We start from the raw sequence: 12830 nt of genomic DNA on the forward strand, positions 1-12830 counted from the left end.
ATCTGGAGGCGTCCACTGGGAGACTATACCATTTACTTTGAGATAATCCAGAAACTCTCCATTCAAGTATTCACCACCTCGATCTAATCGAAGAATTATAATACTATGTTTGGTTTGTTTCTCCACTTCATACTTATACTCTTTGAACTTTTCAAAGGCTTCATACTTGTGTTTCATCAAACACATATCTGAATCTAGATCTATCATCTATGAAAGTAATGAAGTATGAAAATCCACCCATGGCTTGCTTAGACATTGGTCCACATACATCTGTGTGTACCATTCCTAGCAAATTTGCAGTTCTCTCTCCATGTCTACTAAATGGAGACTGCAGTGCCACTATAAAGTGAGATTTTCATCATCCCTTTTCTTTTATTAGTTTGTTCAATCTGAAGTAAATTATGTCACATTTATACAGACCATTATTTAAAGTACAACGTCCATAAAGAATATTATCTCTAAGAATAGAACATTCATTATTCTCAATAATAAATGAAAATCCAGCCAAGTCTAACATGGGAATAATATTCCTCACAATCGAGGGAACAAAATAACACTTATTTAAAACAATAGTCTTGCCCATAGGCATATGTAAATGAAATGATTCTACATCTTCAGCAGCAACTCTTGCTCCATTTCCCATCAGTAGAATCACCTCCTCTTCCTCAAGAGTCCTACTTCTCCTTAGTCCCTGCAACAAATTGCAGATTTGAGAACCACAGGCGGTATCTAATACCCAAGTAGAAATTTGATTTAATGACATATTCACTTCTATCATGAACATACCTGAATCAGAAGCGGTAGTCTCACTACCCTTCTTCTTCTTCAATTCTGCAAGGTAAACCTTGCAGTTCCTCTTCCAGTGCCCCACTTTGTTACAGTGAAAGCAAACAACTTTGCTCTTGGGGTCTTCAGCTTTTGGTGGAACCGGCTTTTCTTCACCTACTTTCATCTTCTTGGAAGAGTTCCTCTTCCTTTTCTTAGGATTGGAACCTTCACCAATTAGAAGAACAGAACTCTTCTTAGGGGGAAAATTCGATTATGCAGTCTTCAACATGTTGTGGAGTTCAGGCAGGCTGACATCCAACTTATTCATGTGAAAGTTCACAACAAACTGCGAGAACGAACTCGGAAGCGATTGCAAGACCAAGTCTTGGCTCAGCTCCCCATCCATGGCAAAACCAAGTTGTCCAAGATGTTCAATCAAATTGATCATCTTAAGTACATGGTCATTCACAGATGATCCCTCAGACATCCTACAACCGAACAACTCTTTCGATATCTCATATCGAGCTGTCCTCCTCGCCACATCATACAACTCTTGTAGATGCATGAGGATAGTGTGAGCATCCATATGCTCATGTTGCTTCTGTAGCTCAATGTTCGTGGAAGCTAGCATGATGCATTGAGCAACATTTATATCATCTATCCACTTACGATACACAACATGTTCATCATTATGTGCATCACTAGCAGGTTCAATAGGCTTAGGTGAGTCAATCACGTATTCCAGCTTCTCAATCCTGAGAACAATTCTCAAGTTTCGAAGCCAGTCAGCATAATTAGGACCAGTCAATTTGTGAGCATCCAGTATGCTCCTGAGTGATAGTGTAGAAGACATAATGTATATTGTAAATCTGTAAATGATAAACACATAACAACACTTAGCAAATATTCGATTTTATTTTAAAACACTATATGAATCGGGTCTTTATTCATAAGTGGCTCCTACTAGTTTATCTAATTTATTCAACCCCCTACGTGAAAAATTAAGCATTCATAATGCTAGTGGGAATAGGGATCCTACATTCCATTACACAACCCCGGCTGTGGCACGAAATGCCATATAATGTTCAATAGGCAGACAACTCTTGTCAATTACATCTAATGTTATTCCCTAATCAAACTTTAGCCTCTTGAATAATTGAGTCACGGCTGTGGCACGACAAACTCAATATTCTAAATCAAGTCTAACCCAACATTCCGTACAATTGAATCAGTCCCCAAAGGCCCACGGCTGTGGCACGTACCGACCTTTAGATTCTTATTCAATGGACACATCTCTATGTAATAGACAAGTATTTCTTATTTCGAAATCAAAGCCCTCGGCTGTAGCACGAACCGACAATGATTCAAAAATAAGAACTACTTTTCTATCATGTTGGAAGGCTATGACCGACACAAGCCCGTTGTATCATTGGCCAATTACTACTTGATATAATTTAATTTTAGAGGGATTATATTACGTTACAATCATAATCATATTATAAAGAGATTCTTCCTTTTAAATTAAATATTTCAAATCAATAATCGATAATCAGATGATTCCCAGATCGGGTGGAGCATTGTCAAGAGGCGTCACTTAATAACCCTTTCTTACAGATAGAAATATGTTGTTGACAGAATCATCCTTTCTCTCATATCGAAAATTCATATTCAATTACGTGTTTCACAAACACAAGAATCTCATGATTGTATTCATAATATTGTTATTAAGGTTATGAAACAAGTTCACTATACTAGGTTGTCTAACAAACGCCTTATGTTCATTTAAGTTCACCTAAATCTATCATCGCATGATAAACTAAGCATATATCACATATATAAACATGAATAAACATCAAGGTAGGCATGTTACATCATCTAGCATATTGGTCTAAGCATTATACATCTCTATGTATCACATGAAGCATTTAAAAGCAGTTAAAACAGTTAAAAACAGCTTTAAAACACTTCATGAAAATATAAACAGTTCAAAACTTTTATATAAACTAAAATTGATCACTCCATTAGATCCGTCTCGGAAAAACGAATCCAACGGTATATTGCACGCCCAAAACGGAGTTACGAAACTCCCAGAAAATCAATTTTAATCTGAACAGTCAGACTGTAACGCATTACAGGAACGCGTTACAAGCCCTGTAACGCGTTCCGGTGATGCGTTACAAGCATTCCGTGAATGCGCCACAGGGTGTAACGCATTTCCGGAATGCGCGACACCCTTTATTTTATTTTTTTTCTTTCTCGCAGCAGCCGCCATCTTTTTCCTCGAACGCCGTGCATGTCAGCTTCTGCCGTCCTTTTCTGTGTCTTCTCTTCACACAGCAGGTAATAGTAGAAAACACAAATATATATATATACTATATATTCATATATTTACTTATTTAATTACGAATTTTAATTACAAGAACTTCAAAAATTCATAATAAAAAATCTATACATCATAAAATTATGAAAAAAATACACAGACGATCTACAACACTTGTAGAACCCAGATCAACATTCAAAATTATTCTGAGAAATGATTTCTCATCAGACAAAATTAATCCATGATATAACTTGTAAAAATCATAATTAATTTATACAAGCACATAAAATTCTGAAATTTTTACCACAGATCTATATGCATACAACCTATGCTCTGATACCATTGATGGATTTTAAACGCAGCGGAGGCATGGCAAAACACTTTTACACACATAAAATCCAAATAAAAGCATATAAATCGTGGTAAAAACATAGGGAACGAATACTAACCTTTAATATGCGATCCAAAAACAACGATCGGAGATCCTTAGCAGCTGCTCCTTAAACGTGAAGCACTCCACCGGTATCCACCAAGAAAATGACGTTAAGGAGGAGGAGGAGGTGGAGAGAATTAGGTTTTCTAAAACTTTTGGGTTTTTGGGTTCAAATAAAAAATAGGGTCTATAATAGTATATTTATAGGCAAAATTTTCAGCTGAAATTTTCCCATAAATATTATTATTATTATCCCATTTATTATTCTCATTAATAATTAAAACACCTTTTAATTATTAATCCTTTTTCTAAACACTTTAGAAATAATTCTCTCTCTTGATTTAATTTTCAAAAATTAAATCCTTAATTAATAATATTAAGAACTTTTCTTAATTAATTTATAATCAATTAAATCTCATGTAATCAATTATTAAATTTGCCAATTAATTATTTATTTCACAAATAAATAATTATTAGTCATTATTAATTAATTCCTCCACCATTAAATCATTCTCTTTTTATGGTGTGACCCTGTAGGTTCAATATTAAGCCGGTAGTAGAAATAAATAATAATAAAACTATTTTATCATTATTTATATATATTCTCTAATTTATTAAATATGATTAATTAATTAATCACATTTATTCTACATCGTGAGGGATACTTCTCAGCATATCGCGACTATCCGGATAATATGAATTCACTGCTTAGAATACCAAGAACCTATTCAGTGAATAGTTACCGTACAATAAACTCCTTCTACCCTACAATGTCCCGATTAAATACAAGGCATGGATCTCGTGTCAAGCCTATCTAATTTAATCACTTGCTTACCATTTATTATGCGTAGTTCTATGCAAATTAGAAACTCCTTTCTAATTTCATTCACTCTGGCTAGAGATTCCTGAACTAGCATAAGTGGATCAGCCTTGAACATTCGCTTCCTTCACTGGAAGGGGTAGATCCTTTATTGATCATACACTATCTTCGTGTACAAATTTCTATACCCAGTAGAGCCCTAATAATTGTCCCTGGAGACTAAGAACTAAACCAAAGCATAGTTCAGTGTACACAAGATGACTATGATGACCTCAAGTCTAAGGATACTTGTACAACTATCATTATGTGAACAACTGCTGATACGTGAGTGAACTCCATCAGTGGTTCAGCTGTACGAGTCATGTTCCGTGAACTTATTCTATAATAAGCACCTACATACTAGCTATAGTGTCACCACACATATGTCTATGAGAACAGACATCCTTCATAATGAAGCAAGCATAGTATATACCGATCTTTGCGGATTATTAATTACCAGTTAGTAATCCTATGATCAGGAACTATTTAAGTTTAGAGTTATCATCTTTTAGGTCTCACTATTATGATCTCATCATAATCCATAAAAAGCTTTACTATAAACTATGTTATATCTTATTTAAACACTTAAATAGATAGAGCCCGTAATAAAAACAAAACAAGTCTTTTATTAAAATCAATGAAATCAAAACAGATTATATAAAGAGTTATTCCTAAATCCTAATACATGATTGGACTTAGGACATATTCCTTTCAATATCTTGCTGGATCAGTGATTCTTGGATTTTGTTCACCTTGTCATGAGTTATTGAGTGTTGACCTTGAAGGTGCGTAGTACTCAATACAGTAACTCTTAGCTGTGCGTTAAAATCATCATTTATCAGCATTTCATCAGCCTTAGCCTGGTGCTCAGCAAGAATTTTTTCAGTAGGAACAAAACTAACTGTGTTCCATTCCTTAGTCCACTCCTTTCCTCTAGGAGTTTCACTTCAAGGTACTGGTGTATCCTCTCTAACAAACTTCTTGATTAAATCAGCTTTATTAACTGTTTGTTGAGGTGCATGTCCTGAAGGACCAGCTGCATCAGCATCTAGATTAGTAGCAGCTTCACCAGTAGATTCAGCATTGTCAGCATCAGAACTTACAGAGCCTGCAGTATCAGCATCCTCTGATAAAATAACAATATGTGAGGCTATAGAGGCTTCAACATCATCCTCTAAATTCTGATTTGCAACTAAGTTCTGATCAACATCCAAATTTTGATGTCCACCTAAAATCTGATCTTCATCATCTAGATTCAGAATTGGTGGTGTTGGTGGAGTGAGTTGAGTTGGTGGAGCTTCCAGGTACATAATCTCAGGCACAACCAAGTTATGTATGTTTATTTCAGCACTTGTACATGGGTCTTCAGCATGTACTGGATCAATTATATGAGATACAGGAGGTGTAGGCACTTGCTCTGGAATATCCTCTTGCTCCTGAATAGGAGACTTTTGAGCTTGAGTAAAGTCTGATTCAGCAGTGGGGAGTAATTCAATTACTCTAGGTTCTGTTGGGATCAAAGATTCCTGACCTCCTTCCTTAGCTGCTGCTTCCAGAACTTCTTCAGAGTGTGATGATTCACTTACAGCCCTCCTAGCTCTTTGCTTTTTAAGTCTCTTTGTTGAACTTGAGACTTTGGGAGCTTCATCATCAGAATTAAGCTTTCTAAGCCTTTTGAGGGGCCTAGAAATCCCAGTTTTAGTATCTTTCTGAGAAGAAATCTTCTCAAATCTTCTCAGCTTCTACAACAACAGGTTCATATAGGAACCTGTTCCTCATTATCTGACTCATATCTCAGAATAATTCTCCTTCTCTTCTATTGAGACTGAGGTACTATCTTAGTCCTCTTGGGTTTTGAAGATGAAGGCTTCACAGGATGTGCTGAAGGTTATGGTTGAGTTTGAGGTTGGTAAGAGATGGTATGGTCTGATGGCTGTTGTGTCGGTTGTGATAAGTTGGTGGGTTGGACATCAGGATAGACAGATGTATAAGTTTGTGGATCAGCATTTACCAAGATTTGTTTTACTGATTGAGGAATCTATAAGGGTCTCCGCACTTGTTTCTTATTGTTAGCATTTAAAAAATCATTAAAAGCCCTTTTGCAAGCTTAAAGGGTGAAATTAAATCACTGGCTAGTGGGGGCTCATCAGCATAACAAAAAGTATACATAAGCTGATAGAATCTAGCAAAGTATACTACATTCCTATCCTCTGTCATCCTATCCCCTATGAAACCTAGCACAACACTTGCAAAATCAAAATGAGTTTGATGGATAAGGGCATATCCGATTTGCTGACTCATGATGGGAATAGCATCAAAGTTGGAGCATTTATTGGTGAATGCCTTGGTGATACAATCAAAGAAAAAGCTCCATTCCTTTATGATATTTGATCTTTTCATTTGACCCAGCTTTCCCAAACTTTTCTGATAGCCCAGACTGGCCATAAGCTACTGTAAAATAGGATCCTCCACTGTTGAGAATGTACAACCTTCAGGTAAGTGGAGAGCTTTACAAAATGCTCCTGGAGTAACCACATGCTCGACATATCCTGATGTGAAAATTATGCTTGGTGAACCAGCAGCACCACCATTATCAAAAAGCCCAGTTCGCCAAAATGTCAGCACTTGTTTGCTTGAAATAGTTTGAGGTTGGGTCAAAGCATACCCAATCTCACTATTGGCTAATAAATCTTGCACAAAGTGCAGATATGATGGAGCTTCAGCCTTGTTCAGGATTGCAACATAGTTATTTGGCACAAACTTGGCTCCATCAATAATTAAATCCTTGGGCACCATTAGAAATAGGTGAGAAATAAGATTGCCTGAAAGGTGTTTTATGAAATGTCTGTATAGAAAATGGTCAGAAAATGTGAGAGAATAAGAAAAAGAGAGAGAGTGAATAAAATAGAAATGTGAATAAAAGATTTGAAAATCTTTTATCTCTTTTACTTAGACGACCCACGTGACAACAGTTATTGAGAAGTGGAACAGACCTTACACTTGTCAGCCATGCAGCAGTTAAGACAAAAATTAATAGGCACGGTAAATAAGTAATAATTACTTTGCACGTTCAGTTTTTCAAAAAGAAACTGTTCCCACTAAACAAATGATTATTACTGCTTTATTTCACATAGTCCAATATTCTGAAAAATATAACCGTTCAAGTAGTGACTTAAAAGTAAACTAAGTAAATAAATAGTGCCACGTCAGCATCAGAACTTGATTATTATCAGAATTTAAAAGTCATCAGAATATGGCTCATTAACTCAAAAGGTGAATGTTTATTTCTATAATTCTTCACACAAATACTGATATGGGTACAACAGAACTTAATCATTAGAACTTCCATCAGAATTTGTCCTCAGAATTTATGCAACTGACACTTAAACTGTTCATCTAAAACAATATTGATCACCACAGTAATTTTCATCATTCATATGGAGTGTAAGTGTGTGCATTAAGCTAAATATCAGACAAAGAGTAAAGTCTGATTCACTTCAGTACATCTTAGAAATAAGGCATAACTAAGAACTTTGCTTAAAATCTGCCATTAGTATGAAGTCCACTACAGAATGAGTTCATGCATAAGTCCACCTCAACTGTTTTGTGCTCATTTTATGCATATTTTGAAATTCCTTTTTACAGTGGCTTCTCAGTGTAAGTGAGTCAAGACTGCTTATCAGAAATTATGCTATAATCATAGTATTTCTCCAATAATCATAGAATATGAAAAGTCACCAAGAAAATTTTATTTTGCTTTTCTAATGCATATTACTTAATACCAGCAATGCACTTGGGTCTTCCCTTCCACATACATTTTTCTCTAGATCTCAAATGAGTACCTGATATTTATTTCTTTTCTTTTTCTTTTTCTTTTGATAAATGAGGCTTTATTAGCACTTAGTACATCCATAAGATTTACAAACATCAGAACTTAACAGATAAGAAGCATCATTCTAGTTTTTAACTTAGTAATAAGATACACAAAGTAAACATAAATAAGCTCAATATCAGAATTTGCTTGTGTTAAAAGATTTCCACATAAACAATTACTTCAAATATGGGATCTTTAGTATATTAAAGACTAATAGGTCAGCATCTAGCACAGTTATCCTCATTGGATTGAATAGTCACAGAAACATTTATATCACTATCAGAGTTTAGAAATTCACATCAGACAATAATCAGCACTTACAAAATTTCAATTTAAGCACAGAATACACAAAGATAGTAATATCTGTAAATACTGATCATAAAGTCTGATGTATCAGAACATAAACTAAGCAGATTTAGAGAAAGAACCTGAAACCATTCCAAGTTCATTTACCAATCTTGTAAAAGTAGCTTCACACAGTGGTTTTGTAAGGATATATGCTAGTTGTTGATCTGTTGGAACAAAGTGTAATTCCACTGTACCCTCTATCACATGTTCCCTTATGAAGTGGTACCTAATGCTGATGTGCTTTGTCATTGAGTGTTGAACTGGATTAACTGTCATAGCAATAGCACTTTGATTATCACAATAAATAGGGATTTTATAATATGTTAACCCATAATCCAGTAACTGATTCTTCATCCAAAAAATCTGTGCACAACAGCTTCCTGCAGCAATGTATTCTGCTTCTGCAGTTGATGTGGAAATTGACTTTTGTTTCTTGCTAAACCAAGAAACCAATCTGCCTCCAAGAAATTGGCAGCTTCCACTTGTGCTTTTCCTGTCAATTTTGCATCCTGCAAAATCTACATCTGAGTAACCTATTAGTTTAAAGTCTGATTCTCTAGGATACCACAATCCCAGATCAGCTGTACCCTTAAGGTACTTAAAAATTCTTTTCACAGCTGTTAAGTGAGGTTCTTTTGGATCTACTTGAAATCTTGCACAAAGACAGGTAGCATACATGATATCAGGTCTACTTGCAATTAGATAGAGTAGTGAGCCAATCATACCTCTGTAATCAGTAATATCTACTGATGTACCAGTATCCTTATCCAATTTTGTTGCAGTGGCCATAGGAGTGGATGCACTTGAACAATCTTGCATTCCAAATTTCTTCAACAAATTTCTGGTGTACTTAGATTGACATATAAAAGTTCCTTCTTCATTCTGCTTGACTTGAAGGCCCAGAAAATAGCTAAGTTCTCCCATCATACTCATTTGATATCTTGACTGCATTAGCTTGGCAAACCTTTTACATAGTCTGTCATTTGTAGAACCATAAATGATATCATCAACATATATCTGCACCAAAAGTAAGTCCTTTCCATGGTTGAGATAGAATAAAGTTTTGTCCATAGTCCCTCTGTTAAATCCACTTTCCAGAAGAAACTGAGCTAATATCCCATACCATGCTCTTGGAGCTTGCTTAAGGCCATAAAGTACTTTATCAAGTCTATAGACATGATTAGGAAATTTTGAATCTACAAAACCTGGAGGTTGTTTAATATATACTTCTTCTTCTAATTCTCCATTAAGAAAAGCACTTTTTACATCCATTTGAAAGACTGTAAACTTTTTGTGAGCGGCATAAGCCAAAAATATCCTATAGCTTCCAATCTAGCAACTGGTGCAAATGTTTCATCATAATCAATTCCCTCCTGTTGAGAGTATCCTTTTACAACCAGCCTTGCTTTATTACTTGTAATTATGCCATCTCTATCAGTTTTATTTCTGGACACCCACTTTGTACCAATAACTGATCTGTTCTTTGGTCTTGGCCCTAGGGTCCAGACTTTATTTCTTTCAAATTCATTTAACCCTTCATGCATTGCTTGCACCTAATCAGCATCTTGAAGAGCTTCTACCACTTTCTTTGGTTCAGTTTGAGAAAGAAAAGAGTGATAGACACATTCATTTGATGTTGCTGTTCTAGTTCTTATACCTGCTTCAGGATCTCCAATAATCAAGTCAGGTGTATGTGCTTTAGTCCACTTGCTTGCAGATGGAAGATTATCTCTAGAACTGGATGCTCCCCCATGATCCATACCGTCTCCATCAACATTTTCTGATTCTCCCCCTGAAATTATGCTCTTTGAGTTGGATCCTTCAGAATTTGAGTTTCCAGAATTATCAGAATTTGATTTTCCAGAATTATCAGAACTTGCCCCATCAGAACTTGATGAATCAGAACTTGACGAGCCTATTCTTGGTTCTGATGCTTCTTGAGATGTGGTTGGATCTTCAATATGCTCCCCCTGCATAGGTGCATTTTCCTTTGGCATAGTCACCGCAGTTTCAATAACATCAGAGTTTAACCCATCAGAGTTTGCAGTATTAGGATTTAGACTGTCAGGATTTGGACTGTCAGGATTAGCCTGTCAGGATTTACACTATCAGGATTTAGACTGTCAGGATTTACAGAATCAGAATTTAAAACTTCATTCTCAAATCTCAGCTGATCATGATCATTGAAATCTTCAAGTCCAGTAATCTTCTTATCATCAAAAGATACATTGATAGAGTCCATGACAACCCTTGTTCTTAAATTGTAGACTCTGAAGGCTTTTGTGGAAAGTGGATATCCAACAAAAATTCCTTCATCAGCTTTTAAATCAAATTTGGATAGCTGTTCAGGATGAGTCTTAAGAACAAAACACTTGCATCCAAACACATTAAAGTACTTTAGATTTGGCTTCTTTTTCTTCACCATCTCATATGGTGTATTTTCATGCTTGTTGATAAGTGTTGCATTCTGAGTAAAACAAGCAGTCTACACAGCTTTAGCCCAAAAGTAGGTTGGTAACTTTGCTTCATCAAGCATAGTTCGTGCAGCTTCAATAAGAGTTCTATTCTTTCTTTCAACAACTCAATTTTGCTGTGGAGTTCCAGGAGCAGAAAATTCCTGCTTTATTCCATAGTCTTTGCATAACTCTTCCATAATCAAATTCTTGAACTCAGTGCCATTATCACTTTTTATGATTTTCACAGTGTCTTTGACCAATTTATCCAGTTGTTTGACATGATCAATCAAGATAGATGCAGTTTCACTTTTTGTGTGCAAGAAATACACCCGTGTGTATCTGGTAAACTCGTCTACTATGACCATATCATATTTCTTCTTTGCAATAGACATGACATTCACTGGACCAAATAGATCAACATTTAGTAGGTGATAAAGCTCAAGAATTGAAGATTCAGTCTTGCTCTTGAATGAAGATTTTCTTTGTTTTGCTTTTTGACATGAATCACAAAGGCTATCAGGAGCAAATACTGATTTTGGCAGTCTTCTCACAAGATCTTTCTTTACTAGTTCATTTATATTGTTGAAATTTAAATGAGAGAGTTTCTTGTGCCAATCCCAGCTTTATTCAATTGATGCTCTACTTAACAGACAGATTGCAGAACCATCAGAACTTATTGAAAGCTTAGCTTCATAAATGTTACCATGCCTGTATCCCTTTAGAGCAACTTTGCCTGTAGATTTGCTTACAACTTCACAGTGTTCTTCAAAGAAATCCACATGATAACCTCTATCACAGATTTGACTAACACTCAGCAAATTATGTTTAAGTCCTGAGACTAGAGCTACTTTTTCAATGATAACATTCTCAAGATTGATATTGCCATATCCCAGAGTTTTTCCAATATTGCCATCTCCATAAGAAACACCTGGGCCAGCTTTTTCCACAAAGTCTGATAGCATGGCTTTATTTCCAGTAATATGTCCTGAACATCCACTGTCTAGAACTAGGATGTTTTTCTTGTTGCCCTGCAATCACAAAGACCACTAATGATTAGTTTTAAGGACCCAGACTTGCTTGGATCCTTTGGCCTTATTAAGTTTGTTAACATTTGTAGCGGATTTAACATCAGAGTATATGTTAACATTTTTCTTATCAGAATTTACAGTATCAGACTTTGCATCAGAACTTACACTAGAAGGAATTAAGCTAACTTTCTTTAAAGAATGTTTTATTTGGCAATAATCATAGTACAAACTATGATATTCCTTACAAGTATAAATGGAATGCCATAAACTACCACAATGAAAACAAGGATTTTGTGTCTTAAACCTAATAGACTGACTCTTAACTCCTGACTTAGAAGGTAAGGAGTTTATGTTCTTATTCTTCCTGCAAAAAGAAGCCAGATGGTTAGAATTTCCAAAGTTATAACATTTCTTTCTAGGAGCATTAGGAACAGGCTTATAATCATTGCTTTTATTCACACCTTCCTTTCCATTCCTATTTTTCCTAGGTGGCTTTACCTTGTTTACATTCTTAACATTTTTCAGCTTATGCTTAAGCTGCTTCTTTGTCATTAAGCCTATGTTAACTTCAGTTGGCTTATCATGTTTTGGTTTGTCAGAAGTTAATTTCTCTTTAACTTCTGATTTATCAATATCAGACTTTACAGGTACAAACTTAACAGGATTTACCTTTGGCTTTTGTTTAACAACTATAGGCTCAATTTCTACAGTTCCTTTATTATTCTTATCATCTCCATAACTTAA

This window comes from Apium graveolens, chromosome 8, assembly GCF_009905375.1.
Source record: "Apium graveolens cultivar Ventura chromosome 8, ASM990537v1, whole genome shotgun sequence".
Taxonomy (NCBI): Eukaryota; Viridiplantae; Streptophyta; class Magnoliopsida; order Apiales; family Apiaceae; genus Apium; species Apium graveolens.